Source organism: Ascaphus truei, chromosome 3 (genome assembly GCF_040206685.1).
Source record: "Ascaphus truei isolate aAscTru1 chromosome 3, aAscTru1.hap1, whole genome shotgun sequence".
Taxonomy (NCBI): domain Eukaryota; kingdom Metazoa; phylum Chordata; class Amphibia; order Anura; family Ascaphidae; genus Ascaphus; species Ascaphus truei.
In genome coordinates, this window is record NC_134485.1 from 392,481,139 (window position 1) to 392,496,129 (window position 14,991).

Consider the following 14,991-nt stretch of genomic DNA (forward strand, 5'->3'; position numbering starts at 1 on the left):
CCTTACTTGCGAGTGTACTTAAAGTGAGTGTTCTTAAAGCGGGGTATGCCTGTATTGATGCAGTGGTCTCCGGAGCAAAACCGCCAAGGTAATGAAGGGGTTAACTCCCCCCACAACCCTCCCGGCACACCTAAACACCCACCACAGGCCAAAAACCACCTTCACCCACCCTCTCTACCCCCAATAAACCAGGCACTGTTATTTAACCCCTTTGTTACCTTATCGGTTAGCCACTGAGGTAATGAAGCTGCGTATAAATTTATTGTTATTACAAAGGATGGAAGCAGGGGGTCTCTGAAGCTAGTATTAATGCGGGTCAGCTCCAGAGACTCCCGGCTTCAATCTGATGCAGAAAAAACAAAAACTTTCTTCAGAGTCATATTGCGGATCTGAGATCAGAACTTGCGAGTTGCTTGCGAGTTGCAGCCATGATGTGAAGCTTTGGAGCTACTAGAAATGCTCAATTATTGAAAAAAATGTGAGTTTGACCATTTTTGGAGCTTGCGCTCAGTATGTCTGTGCGGCAGCAAGACCGATCGGGGAGAGGACACTTCTCGAGCGAGTTTGGCATGTTATCGAAGCTTTCTGTATAGCTACATGTGCCAATTCGTTTGAGAATTTCTCAAAATGCTCGATGATTCACTTATCGAAGCTACTAGATTAGGCCCCTAAAAACCAATAAAAAATGTATAGTGTTAAACTAAATACTTTCAAGTGATTGAACATGATGAAAATATCATGCAACACAATATAAATACGTCTCAAACAGATAGTTGATAAGTTACAAGCTTTTAAACCACCGAAGTGTTCTTTTGCTATTGCCTTGTTGTCTCTCACTTGTGGGCTGCTTGCAGTAGAATCCCCTGCATGCAGTGTCACTGCTGGTGCTAAGTATTACTACTTGCTACTTTCATTTAAAATGTGTTGTGAACTGCAATACAGTACCATACAGTAATGTAACATACAGTACTGGCAAGGTGAGCTGAATAATGCTGCCTGTATACAGCACACAACACACACATTGTGCGGCACATAAGTGGGCACCCCTCTTTATAATGGGGGTGGCAAATTCAAATCCTCAAGGGCCACCAACAGGTCAGGTTTTAAGGATATCCCTGCTTCAGCACAATTCATTGAGTCCCCTTTTCTGAAGCAGGGATAGCCTTAAACCTGACATGTTGGTGGCAGTTGTAGACTGGAGTTGGCTACCTCTGGTCTACAAGAATGAAAAAAAAATGACAGAAACACCTGAGAAGAAATGTTCAAATGAAATTGTTCATGTTCAACAGTCATGTAAGTTGTGATTTTATGGTCTAGATCAACTATAATCAATCTTTTATTCTAAATCCAAACAAACCATTTATTAGAAACACTGATTTAAAAAAAAAAGAAATAGTGTTCAAGTCACAAATTATTATATTTTACCAATGCTATAAGTGACAATGTATTGAAGGAATCCAAAGTGCCTACATTCATTACTGTTGTCAATCATGTGTGGAATGTACATAATAGTTACGATTTATACTAAAGACAGAAGTCAGGTTCATTAAAGAAAACAGCACGAAGACCAATGATGATAATTAGAGATGGGCAAAAATGGCTATTAGAACCTGCAAAACCATTACGAATTTGAGATCTATTCTGGACCCAGGGTCACGTATAGGGTGTGAATAGACCCAGATAGCTTAACTCGTGTCTTCCCTCTTCCAAAGCATAACAAGTCCTTATTGTCTTTCTTAACTGTATTGCAGAAGGAGAAAACAAAGGGGTACTTGCAGGTGTAGTGTGAGTAGAGAGTGCTTCTCTGTCTGACATGCTTGTATGAGGTTAGACTACGGTAAAAACAGAAAGGCCTTGCCGGGGTTGTTAGCAGGCAGGTACTGTACTCACTGTGTCATGGGTGGAAAAGGAAGTGTGGGGGAATCTGGGTAACAGGAATAGTCTCAGGGACAGACTAACTGTGAACAGAGACAAGGGGGGAATAGTCCACTCTCATTTTAGGAGACTAGGAGGTTGCTAGGGCAACCAGCAATGACTAGGGCTGTGTAAACAACATATGTATCGATAATGTTGCCTTTCACATGCAGTTAGCTGCTGGGACAGGGAAAATAACAGGCAAACTAGGGAGAAATAAATCCTATGAGCTGCAAAGGGAGACAGAAAAATATGAAATCCTGTTCCAGGACAAGATCCAAAGCCCAAATATTATTTAGCACCAAAAGGAAAACCAGAACACAAAGCTACAGTACAGTAAGTGCTCATCTTGAGGTGTTTCTTGTTGTCACGGAATACCAGACGTCTTACACAGGGATCACAGGACAAGGCAGAGTAAAGGATTAGATAAACATCGGTTTCTTCTGGTAAAAGCCAACAGGGGACATCACAAGCACAAAACACAGTTAAGACACACAAAACACGGTATTAATCACATAACATAGCCAGATTCGGCACTTACAGGCTTAACTGGGATCTCGTAGCAACTTAACCCGGCTTAATCAGGTCATCTCCCGCAAATCAAGCCTACTCCGTGGCTACAATATTCTCTGATCACCGCTGGATCATACTGTATTTCAAGGTAGGCTCCGCTCACCCAGACTACCCACGAGCAACATTCGAATGCCTGGAACTCTGGAGCGTGCTAGCATTTGTAGTTTTTTCCCTCCATTTCAAACCTATGGAGAAACAGCGTTCGGCCAATCACAGCGCCTGCCATCTCCATTGGCAGATGGGATGATCCAGCTGTGAGGAATCGGGGAACGCGTCCCTTGCGGCGCGTTCCCTCCTCGCTTACCTATAGTACTGAGGCGGCAGCTGCTGAAGATCCGCCCCCCGCTGATGCGCGCATTCCCGCTCCTGTTACAGAGCATGCGCGCACCTGCTCCTTCTATGCACGGTCACGAAGCATAGCTCCGCCCCCTCGGACGCGCCGGACCTCTGCTGTGCGCTGTACACGCGCATGACGGCGCGCAACGAGCCTCAGCTGCGTGGCAAGTCTAGCTATTAGCCCTTGTCTCCTGCAGCTTTTCTTTGGCATCTGCGGAGGCCCCGCCTCCGCTCCGCCCCCTCTCCTACTGGTTCCTGTCTCCTATAAAAGGCCGTCTCTTCCTGTCATACCTTGCTAAGCATAACGAAGTGTAGCCTTGTCTTGCCTTGTCCTGTCTAGTTTCTTGCAGTTAACCCTTTGTGTACCGAACCGGCTTGTTGTGGATTCTCTCTGGCTCTTAACCCCTGGCTTACGGACTCCAACTACGTGTATCTCTCCAATCCCAGACCTATGGCTTACGGACATCAACTAAGTCTACCTCTCCAACCCATGGACACTGGCAAGTATCAGTTTATCCTTTCTTTCATACCCAGACCCAGCAACGCTGATAAACCACCTTCTGGACGCTACTGTGGGTGCGTGGCATAGTCCTTCCCACCTCAGTGCTGGGGTCAAGTCTCGTTTGTGGGCTAACGCAAGCGTTACACCGGCTCAGAGTTCCACAAGGGCGGATAAGATAATGCCGATTTCACGCCCCCCCATAAGGCTTTGTTTCCGGTCCGTGGGCAAAATCAGCAGACGTGCTTTGATCAGGATATACCTGACAAAGAGGTAACTCTCAGTGTATTACTTTCTGGTAAAACATTTTTATAAATAAGATCAGACCCTTCCGTGGACCTCTGCCCTTTCCCCTGACCCTCCCAAGTCCTGGCAAACTGATCAGAAATGGGGGCGTATGTGTCCTTTCATGGACCCCCCCCCCCCAAACTAGAGCAGTCAATTGTCCAGCAAGGGTAAATGGTTCTCAGGGAGAATGTGGTCTCTGATATTGCCCTTTATGTACAACAAGGTGGTACTGCAGGCCCACAGGTGGCAAAGCATAACATACAAAGGACCACTACTTTGAAGTACAATAAAGATTTACAATTTCATATAGTTATGGAAAATAAATTTACAGGCAATTCCACTGCCTCCCAATAACCACTGGGTCACAGGCAATGACCCTGATGAAATGGACAGCAGCAGTGGGCTGAACCTTTACTCTCCCCATCCTGCTGCCCTTTGTCACACTCACACTCATCATAGTTTTTATTTAATGTTTTGCAGTTACAGCAGTAGCAGCCGTTATTGCCTCTGCTGGTGCGCTTCCACGGGTAAAATGGTGCGCTAGCCCCTCCCCCATCCTGTGTACGGTAAACTCAAGACAATGGCTGCTTCCCCCGTTGGCACATTGTGTATCACCTGTTGCAATTTGTGTGTCTGCTATTTTATTTTAGTTGCCTAATTGTTTTTTTTTTGTACTTTTTTACCTTTCTTAATCAAGTTTCATGCTTTGTTATGTCATTTTAGTATTTTCCAACTTACTGAGTTTATTTCTATTGTTGAAAAAACAAAAAACAAATCAAGTTTTGGCAAAACTTGAACCAAAACGCCGAAACATTTTTTAACCAAATCCATGTCCAAACCCAAAACAATCCTGCCCCTTCCCACTGTAACATCACATAGGAAGTGGTAGACCACCACAGAGACACTTACTGTGCCATTGGGTAATTAAAAAAATTCCCATACCAAGGACGTGGTTCCTCTGCATGGATACCCACCAGTCTGAGGCCTACCACTACAAAAACATAGCAGATAGCTATGGTCACTAGCAGAGACTTTCATAATTTGATGAAAGATGTCTAATTGTCCTACTTTCTCTCTTAAAAAATTCCCTCAACACAATAGAGGTCAATGGATGATGACAAAATATGTCAAGTGAGGGTTTAAAATAAAACAGGGTTTTCATATGTAGCACATGTACCCCCACACTCTGGAAGATACTGTTGCAGCTACAGGTGTCGGTGAGTCACATACCTGTGAGGGTCCAGGACAGCTGAGCTGTCTGCGTTGTAGTGGAGACCAGGACAGGCTTTTGGTGTCATCTGATGTTATGTATCCGGTGTTCAACGCCTCCAGCTTCAGTAGGCTCCAATAATCTTAGAGGCAGTCCCCTCTGAAGCGACTCTCATACACCCATGTGCACAGACTAGAATCCAGGCACGTGTAAAAAGGATCAAGGGCTTTATTGGCAGTCACTGCAGTTCTACTCATACAGCGGATGCAGGGTTCTTCAGAGAATCCCAGGTCTCTGGATGGTGCTGGCTCTTCTAATGTGGAGCGTTAGATGTTTCTGAGCCAGTCAGCCATGAGGGACTGGCTTTCCTCTCTCTCCCACAGGTAGAGGACAGGCCACACACCTCCACTCCCTTGGAAGCATGGGAGAGCACTAACTAACTTTGGCACTTCCCCTCTGAGGAACCAGAAGGGGAGGGCTCAAGGTCTGTACCCTGATAGGCTGTACACAGACCCAGAGTCACTACCATACTTCTGTCACTCAGATTGTAGCATGAGGGGGGGGGGGGGGTCAATTGCCCACAGGACTGTCTGTCACAGCCTAGACTGCTAAGGACTGTTACAGGGGGGGGGGGGGGATAAGAGAGGCATGGTGGACTAACCATGTTACACATATCTATAGGACTGTAACATTATTATTGGAGTCACCTTTCTCTCCTGCTAATATTGAAATCTGTTTTCATTGACTTCTTTGCCCTCTTTTCACTCTGTCATCCATCTTTCCATAATAATGTTGTCAATACCTATTACTCAGTTCTCTCATCATGTATCAACAATGCTTCAGCATGTTCACATATATAACAGAAACATTTCCAGAAGAGAAAAAACAAACATTTAAATAGTGTATAATTCACTGAGATCCTTCATGCACCTGTATTTTGCCTGTCTTTGTCTGTCACTCATCATACCAATCAGCTGTCTAGGACAAAGATTGATTATACCTATGTTGGCTTTTATGGCTATAAAAGTGCTGTTTTGTAGAGTCTGCACAGTCTCTGTATTTTAGCCACTGTTTATAGCATGTAGGGCAGCAGAACGTGGCAGCAGAGGTCAGGAATTAGCGTAGAACTTTTTATGAAAAAAAGGGCAAATTTGGCCAGGTTCAAAAACTTCAGTGAAAAATGTTTCTCATCTCTGTTTTCTTTACTTGTTTAAGGTTACACAAAAACATGTGTTAGTAAAGCACGAGATAATAAAGCACTCTTAAAAAAAATCTAAGGTATCTCAGTTCTAATTATAAAGGAAATGGTAGCAATTTGAAATGACATAGGGATTTATTCATTAAAATGTCCTAGTGCTGACTGGCACTAACAAAGTTTAATAAATAACCCTGCATAGTCTATAAATTTACCAGCATTACCTCTCAAGTACTACAGCTTAAACAGAAAATGAAATAGTGTGAAACATGTATTCTAACACAACATCAATAATGTGTCTTTTATAGTACAGTAGAATAAATGTTTACTCTAATATTTTTTATGCCACAAGAAAGGGAAAGATAACAAAAATACTACACTACTAATCAAGACCCTGCTAGTGATAATACTAGGCAAAGCCTCAACAATGAGGTCCCCTAAAAATCAGTAATACTTCAGTATAACAAATGTAGTAAAACCTATTAGCCTTTTGTCAAGTAAATCACCTGCAGCATGGGAATATACTGATTTATATACAGTATTCCTATTCTATAATATTATGTGTGCCGTAAGCCATGATGTAATGCACTTTCTCTAATGTACATTTGCTGCAGGATTAGATGCAGCAGTCTTTCTATTGGTACTCTGTAGTTGACTTCTCTTAAAACACTGCAAACATAATATAAAATAATTGCATATACAATTACATACATACATGTATATACAGTTATAGCCATGGCTGGTCCAGCTATCTTTCTGCCCTCCTGTTATGTAAGTTCTGATATACAGTAAAAGACAGTGACAGGCTATCCTGTGGGGTTTGACCCCCCTCACGCAGCCTTCCTGAGTGGCAGGAGAGGTGGTGACATTGGGTCTGTGTTGCAGCCAATCATGGTGCAGACCCTGTGCCCTCCCTTTTTGAATTAGGGAGGATACCTTCCAAATTATGAGTCAGTCCAGCTCTTCCCCTCTTGGAGTTTAGTCTGAGTAGTTTGCCTTCCCACTTGGGGAAAGGAGAGGAGCTCAGCCCCTGGTAATAGAGATTTTGTGCTATGAAGTACTGAACAGAAATAAGGTAAGGACTATATTAAAGATGTACGAAAGGTCGGTGTGTCTTGGTGTCTAGCAACAAGACTCGAAAGAAAGTAAAACTGAAAATGGTTATCCAATATTAGCTTTAGTGAAAGAATGTTAGGTTGACCAGGCACCCAAGTGGTTATAAATGATAGGGTATACATTTTGGAAATTCAACATTTTCCTGGAACAAGATTTTTCCATTGATGTAATATTAATGTAAAACATGACTAGCTACCAAAAAGGGAATGGGAGATACAGTGCATAACTGATGGACCCTTGTTATACAGTATATACTGTATATTCTTTAATATTTTTTTATGTATGTGTCACGTCTAATGTTTTATACAGTGTAGTCTACGATATCAGTATCATATTTCTAAATATTTCACTTTTTCAAGAAAAATAAAAAAAATATTGAGAAACTTGTATAATGTTCATATACTGTACGCAACAACCATAACATTTTCAGAACTGGACAAGATTTAACATTTGAATTAATTGGTTCCTTCCACTTCAAGAAACTAAAATGCATACAAATAAGACATACTGTATAATTTTATAAATCTTGGGTATTACTAAAAACAGACTTAGAAATACAAGACGATGAGTGACAATCATAAAAAATTGAGTCAACATTGGTTTATTTGGCTAAATTCTGTAGCATAATCTACTATAAAAAACTATGCAATTTGCACAATTTAATTGGACTAAGTAAGGTCTTCTACTGCCTCCTGCCAATGATGTCACTATTAATTTGGTTTACTAAAATAGCCGCAACATTGCATGTTACTGAAGGAAACAACAAGGAAGGAATATATTGCAATACAAATTGAACATTGTATATAATTAAAACAAAATAATACTACTATTAACAGACAAATTGTATATATTATATTACTTATGAGGTTTTGAGTACTCTCTGCACTATAATTTTATCAATGCAAAACAGTGTGTGTCCCTTATATGGTATCACAACCTAGTAAGACCTACCTAAAATGAATTTATTTAAAATGAAAGCAAAACCATTTACCAATATCACTTCATGTAACTATGTTTAAATTTGTAATATGTTTACCAAAAACGTCCTCTTAAGCAATTGTAATCATTGTTAATACATTGAATTAACAGTGGTTTATATAAAATTGCTGTAAGTGACCTAGTATAAGACACTGAAGCAACATTTTATTTGCTGGAAGTTATTTTTAATGCTAATTAAAAAAAAATGTGTGCATTGAGAATTCTCACTTCCAAAGGGATATCACAACAATATGCTTTCCATTAGTGACGCTTTTTATTTCAAAACAATTAAATGAATGCTAGTACCATTGTTTAATAACTATTTTCAATGTGTAAGTGTACAAAATTGCAAGTACAGTACATTATTTTTAATCTGTACAACCTATCTCACTACTTAAACTTATGAACTGCACCTTAATTGCTTAGACAAAAAAAATTAGCATCATGTAATACAATTGATTCCCAATTTTCTGCATGGTTGTTTACTCTTTACTTATTTTCCTTTTATATCAAGCTCTCTCATTTAGCCTCACTAACAGGAATGGATTCGTTTTCTAATACCATAATTGGCAATTTTGGTGATCTTCCAGTCAAATGAAAAAAAAAGCCTGCTGTCATTATATTCTCTTCCGGGAACTCTGCTGGTTTATAGTTTACAGCTTTCCTTTCATTTCCACATTTGACAATTTCCATACAGTAGCTTAATATCAAATAACTTTATTTCATACAGCGCATTTCTCCCAATGGGACTCAAAGCGTTTCACAATTATAGGGTAGCGTGCACAGGGCTGCCAACAGGGGGGGACAGAGGGCACTGGTCCCGGGCCCCGTGAGTCAGGGGGGCCCGTCCATGCCCGTTAAAATTAAAAAAAAAATAATGGCGGCGATTCTTCCGCACATGCGCAGGGCAAGCAGAGTATCCGCCATGCTGTCTGTGGGCCCGCCCTGCTGCCTGTGGGCCCGCCCAGCTGCCTGTGGGTCCACCCTTCCCCCCCCGTTCATCCCCCGCCCTCCGCTTCCACCCCTCGTACCCCAACGTGAGACGGAGGAGATATGCCATGGGATTCCCAGGCACGCGCGCCAACCTAACTTCCCCCACACTAACCTAACTGGGCAGTTGCCCGGGGGCCCCACAGCATAGGGGGGCCCCATGCGCTCGGCCCATGCGTGCCCACCATAGGGTTGCCAGGTGTCCGGCGAGCGTTAAGTGCTGAGAGGGTGGAGGCAGTGAGAGGGCGGGCCGGGATGGTGGCTGGGCAGAGCAAGGAGGACTGATGTGCTGTCCCTGATTGGAGAGAGGACAGCCAACCATAGGACAGCAGGGGTGGAGCCCACACCCCGGCGGGCCAGAGATATGTTCCAGTGCTGACTGTGTGCTGCAGGAGAAAAAGTAAGGTACAATGTGGGGGGGGGAGGTGAGGGTATATTTAATATGAATAGGGGTGGTAGGAGTATATTTTATATGTATGGGGTTGGTGGGGGTATATTTTATATGTATTGGGGAGGTAGGAGTATATTTAATATGTATGGGGGTGGTGGGGGTATATTTTATATGTATTGGGGTGGTAGAAGTATATTTTATATGTATGGGGTGGTGGGGGTATATTTTTATATGTATGGGGGTAGTGGGGGTATATTTTATATGTATTGGGGTGGTGGGAGTATATTTTTATATGTATGGGGTTAGTGGGGGTATATTTTATATGTATTGGGGTGGTGGGGTATATTTAATATATATGGGGGTGGTAGGGTATATTTAATATATATGAGGGGGTAGGGGTATATTTAATATATATGGGGTGATATGGTATATTTAATATATATGGGGGTGGTAGGGGTATATATAATATATATGGGGTGGTAGGGGTATATTTAATATATATGGGGGTAGTAGGAGTATATTTAATATATATGGGGGTGGTAGGAGTATATTTAATATATAGTGGTGGTAGAGTTATATTTAATATATATGGGGGTGGTAGGAGTATATTTAATATATGGGGGTGGTAGGAGTATATTTAATATGTATTTGGTTTGTGGGGTATATTTTATATGAATTGGGGAGGTGGGGGGATATTTTATATGAATTGGGGAGGTGGGGGGATATTTTATATGTATTGGGCTAGTGGTGGGTTATTTAATATATGGGGGTGGTGGTGTGGGATAAGTCACCCAGTCACAGTCACTGTCACCCACAGTCACTGTCACCCACAGTCACTGTCACCCAGTCACAGTCATTGTCACCCAGTCACAGTCACTGTCACCCAGTCACTGTCACCCAGTCACTGTCACTGTCACAGTCACAGTCACTGTCACCCACAGTCACTGTCACCCACAGTCACTGTCAACCACAGTCACTGTCACCCACAGTCACTGTCACCCAGTCACTGTAACCCAGTCAGTCACCCAGTCACAGTCACTGTTACCCAGTCACTGTCACCCAGTCACAGTCAGTCACTGTCACCCAGTCACAGTCGCTGTCACCCAGTCACAGTCGCTGTCACCCAGTCAGTCACTGTCACCCAGTCACTGTCACTCACAGTCACTGTCAACCAGTGACAGTCACTGTCACCCACCCACTGTCACCCATCCACCCACCGTCATTCGCCCACCCATCCACCCACCCACTGTCATTCACCCACCCACCCATCCACTCTCATTCGCCCACCCACCCAACCAATCACCCACTGTCATTCATCCACGCACCCACTGTCATTCAAACTGTTATTCAAACTGTCATTCACCCACCCACTGTCATTCTTCCACCCACCCACCCACCCACTGTCATCCACCCACCCACCCACTGTCATCCACCCACCCACTGTCATCCACCCACCCACTGTCATTCACCCATCCACCCACTGTCATTCACCCATCCACCCACTGTCATTCACCCATCCACCCACTGTCATTCACCCACCCACCCACTGTCATTCACCCACCCACCCACTGTCATTCACCCACCCACTGTCATCCACCCACCCACACACTGTCATCCACCCACCCAGTCACTGTCTTTCACCCACCCACTCACCCAGGCAGGCAGTCACATGTCTTTTGTTGAAAATATAAAAATAAACAGGTTGCATTGTAATGTGTTTTTCTGTATCACAATAAGAAAACAGTTAAGTAAAAGTTGCGCGCTAAAATATATTTTTTCGGGGTAAGTGCGCAATGGGTTCGGGGGGGGGGGGCTGCTCCTTTCATTTGTCCCGGGCCCCATGATTTCTGTTGGCGGCCCTGAGCGTGCGGTACGCAGCTTCTCTCTGGCACTATTCCTCGTACTACCGCTTTCCTCTCTGCATATGGCACCATATTAACTAGACCTGAGCCCATATAAAGGAGGTTTTTTTAAGTGGGTACCACAATCTCTTGCTGCTAGACCTCAAACTCCATCTATTTTCTGTGCATCTCCTCTGTAGGTTATGTGTGTTCTGCACTCGTCTTTGGCATAATTTTCTATACCTACTAAAATATGCAAAGGGATTTGTTACAAGGTACAGTAGCTGGGTAAATAGTGGCTGGTTGGAAACATATGAAATAGAACACAGTGTTTCCAACTTTTATCTATTTGTTTTTCCTTACGAGGAATGCTAGCTAGTAAGTAAAATCTGTCTGAATTTTTGGGGAAGATATTTCTTCTCTCTCTGGAGATTAAGGCAAATTTAGGTGTTGTTTAACAATGCATACGGCCTTGGCCCCAGCCAGATTTTAAGTTGTTTTTTGTTTTTTTGGAGTGTTTTTTTTTATATGGATGGGCAGATTTGGGGTTCAAAGTCCAAACATTTAGAACTTTAAAGTTCATTTGGATGTTCGACTCGAACTTTGGAAGGAGTTTTCGATTTGAGCCAAACTGGAGCCAAAAATGAAAGGCTCATGCTTGTGTTTGTATTTTTTTTTATTTTTATATATATATAAACTGGGCAAACTTTTGGGGTTGCAAGTGAAAAAACTTGCAAGCTTTTTGGAATAAACACAATCAATTCTAAGAAAAAAAACACCAGTGGAAGTGCCCATCCTTTGTATTTGAAGTGACAAAACGCAGCAAAGCTTATCTAACATTTTACCACTAAAGCTACAGTAGGAATATTGCAGCTTTCATAAACATGTCACATTTTTTCCTCTGTTGCATGAAATAGCTTTTAGGAAAATGCAATTTTGATTAAGACTTACCGTCTCAAATATTTCAGGAGCAACGAGAACCCTACAGCAAATTGTACATCCGATTTGGAGAAATTGTTTTATATCCAATCTAAAAAAAGAAAATGTGTAAGATTAGAAGTCTGGCACAGTGATTTCTTAACATTTTTTTTCTTTTATAAGTAAATCTTCAGTACTGTCATCCCCTTCAGCCCCATTATCCTAACACCTCATACGATTTACACTTCCAACGCAGAACCAAATCAAAAAGATAAATCAGCACACAACCTGCTAGCTCTTTATATAGTTGAAACATTTTTATTTTACTTAAAACCAAGAGATCTGGAAACACAAACTTTTTAAAGAAAGTATGTTGTATAGGCCGCACTACCTAATGTATTAAATGAAATGAGGATTTGACTATGTAGTGGGTGCTGGAGAACAATGAAGAGACCCCTAATCTCTCCTAAGGACAATATAGAACACCCAAAGTGTCCCCCGCATTCCAAATAAATACAAGAAAGTAAGGGATAGTTGAAATACTGATGTGTATTAATGAGCAAAAGTAAATAACAGTTTTCCCTGTCTTGAAATCCTTAATATCTCTTGCAAATTTCTTTTGTTTCCTATCTTTGAGTTCCTTTGTAAATTTCTCTATATTTCGTTTTAATTTGGTTTCTAGATCAGTAAAATCTGGATCTTTAACCCACTGTTCTACTTCTTTGAGAGCTGAATCTAATTCACTTTAAGCCACCTCTAGGTTCTTATTTTCATATTCAATGAGAAGTACCATTAATTCCCTAGAGCAATTGGAGAGAGATGCTTCCCATTTCTTAATAAACACTTCATCCTGTATCCCGTATGATGGGAAGGTATTAATCCTTAATTCTATTGGGATGAAACTGTTTATAACATAGTTATGTAGACTAGTAGTTTCCCAGTATAATCTAGTTATAGCACATAGGAGCAGAGAGTGAAAGAAAAAGAAGTCATGCACAGGGAGGAACTTGTTAGAAAGGGAGCGAGCATTTCAAAGGGCACAGGAGAAAGGGAGAGAGGAGGGAGGGTGGCAGGGGATGGGTATGAGGTTGGAGGGGTTGACACGAGAAGGAGTAGAAGCTGCATTTGGCAGGCGAGGACGAGAGCATGTAGAAATAAGGCAAGGACCAGAATTGGGAGAGATATCCCCAGAAGCAAGGAGGAGAAGCATGGATAGAAATAGAATATGTGAGGATGTTTTGTAGGGGTGTGTTTTAGTGCAGCGGGTATAGCTGTGTAGTGACAAAGGGCACAGGTAATAAAGTAGTTCATGTGTACTGAGAAGTGGCGAAGAAAGGAGAATAGAGTTGGGGACATGAGGTGGTGGAAAGAAGTTGTAGTCCAGGTGGTGGGGAGAGCAAATATGTGAAAAGAATAAAGACACAAAATATAGGAGATGCAAAAAATAGTAAAGATACAAAATACACAGAATAAAGGAGTCCTGATAAAACTGGGAACTCCAGTGAAATGCGTAGAGTGTTGCAGCTGTGTAGAATTGAAGATTACGGCTTTGCTGCTTCCCCAAATCGGCATCCAGGTATTCTGGTGGGGAGGTGCGGAAGACAGCCAATCACATGTGAGATCGGGTGGAGTGACGCAAGGAGAGCTGTGGACGCGAGCGGAGGGTAATGCTGAGAGTCCTGAACGGCGCCAATTCCATCTGTGATCACAATCATATGTGTCTGATATAATCTGACACCATGTTAATCTGAAAATTCTTTGATATACTGTACCTACAGATAAAATTATTTTATCAGTCTACGCTATTGGGGCTTCTATTTATTATTCAAGGTTACCACACACCTAGATGTAACAGATATGTTGTTGCCACTGATGGATATGCTTTAAAAGAACAGATAGATTGTGTACTCACAATCTATAGGTCACATAGAACTGTATTCATCTGGATCAAACATAATACACTATTTTGTGTCTTTATTCTTTTTACATATTTGTGCTCCCCACCACCTGGACTTCAACACTGAAGAGGATTGAAGAAGCAATCCTGCAAAAGGTTTGAGCAGCACTTTATAAAGTATCTTTATTTATTATTTTTGCATATCACTGTTTTTAACTATTTTGGTATTTCACCTTCAATTGTTTTGATGTATTAGAACATCTCTTTCATTCTTATATAAGAATCGCACTTTTTTTTGTATAGAGCGCCAATTTGATAACATGTTTTTGCACAATGGTAGAAAGAAGTGCATAATTTGAAAACAAGTGAGGTCATAGCAAATAGAAATAGTAAAGGCGGCATCACAGCATTAGTAAAGTGCTGAGATGTGCAGTCTGGGATAGATGATTTCCTCCTTTCCAGTGTTGATCAAATTCAGGAATCAGGGCCAGTAGGTGTTGTCCACTTGTTCATTCCCTTTGAATTCCCTTTTAAACTCCAAACACTTCATGCTACTTGAAACCTGGCTACTTCAAACATGGCTGCAAACAGCATAGGCTGCTGCACTTTCAGTTTTATAGGTCTAAAATTTCACCTGTCTGAATTAAATTCAGCTCAGACAACTTAATTAGCATCTGTGAGGCACATTACAACATTGCACTGATGCAGATTGAATTGATGCATATACATTGTACATACCCTTATATATAGTGTGCCTTCACTTGTGCATACAGATGTAGCCAGTCTTACTTTCCCCAATGCCCGGCAGCGAGGACTAATGCTGCATGGGGTCCAATATGAAAAAA

General features: G+C 41.8%; 1 protein-coding gene across 4 annotated transcripts in view; it reads right to left on the reverse strand.

Moving 5' to 3' along the window:
- The window catches only part of CNTN5 (contactin 5), a 1,772,202-nt gene that overhangs the window by 1,073,533 nt on the left and 683,678 nt on the right, over positions 1 to 14,991 (reverse strand). For all 4 annotated transcript variants that reach the window (XM_075592453.1, XM_075592451.1, XM_075592452.1 and 1 more), the window contains exon 3: positions 12,283 to 12,361. The gene's annotated coding sequence lies outside the window, so the exon portion shown is untranslated. The remainder of the gene's footprint in view (positions 1 to 12,282; positions 12,362 to 14,991) is intronic.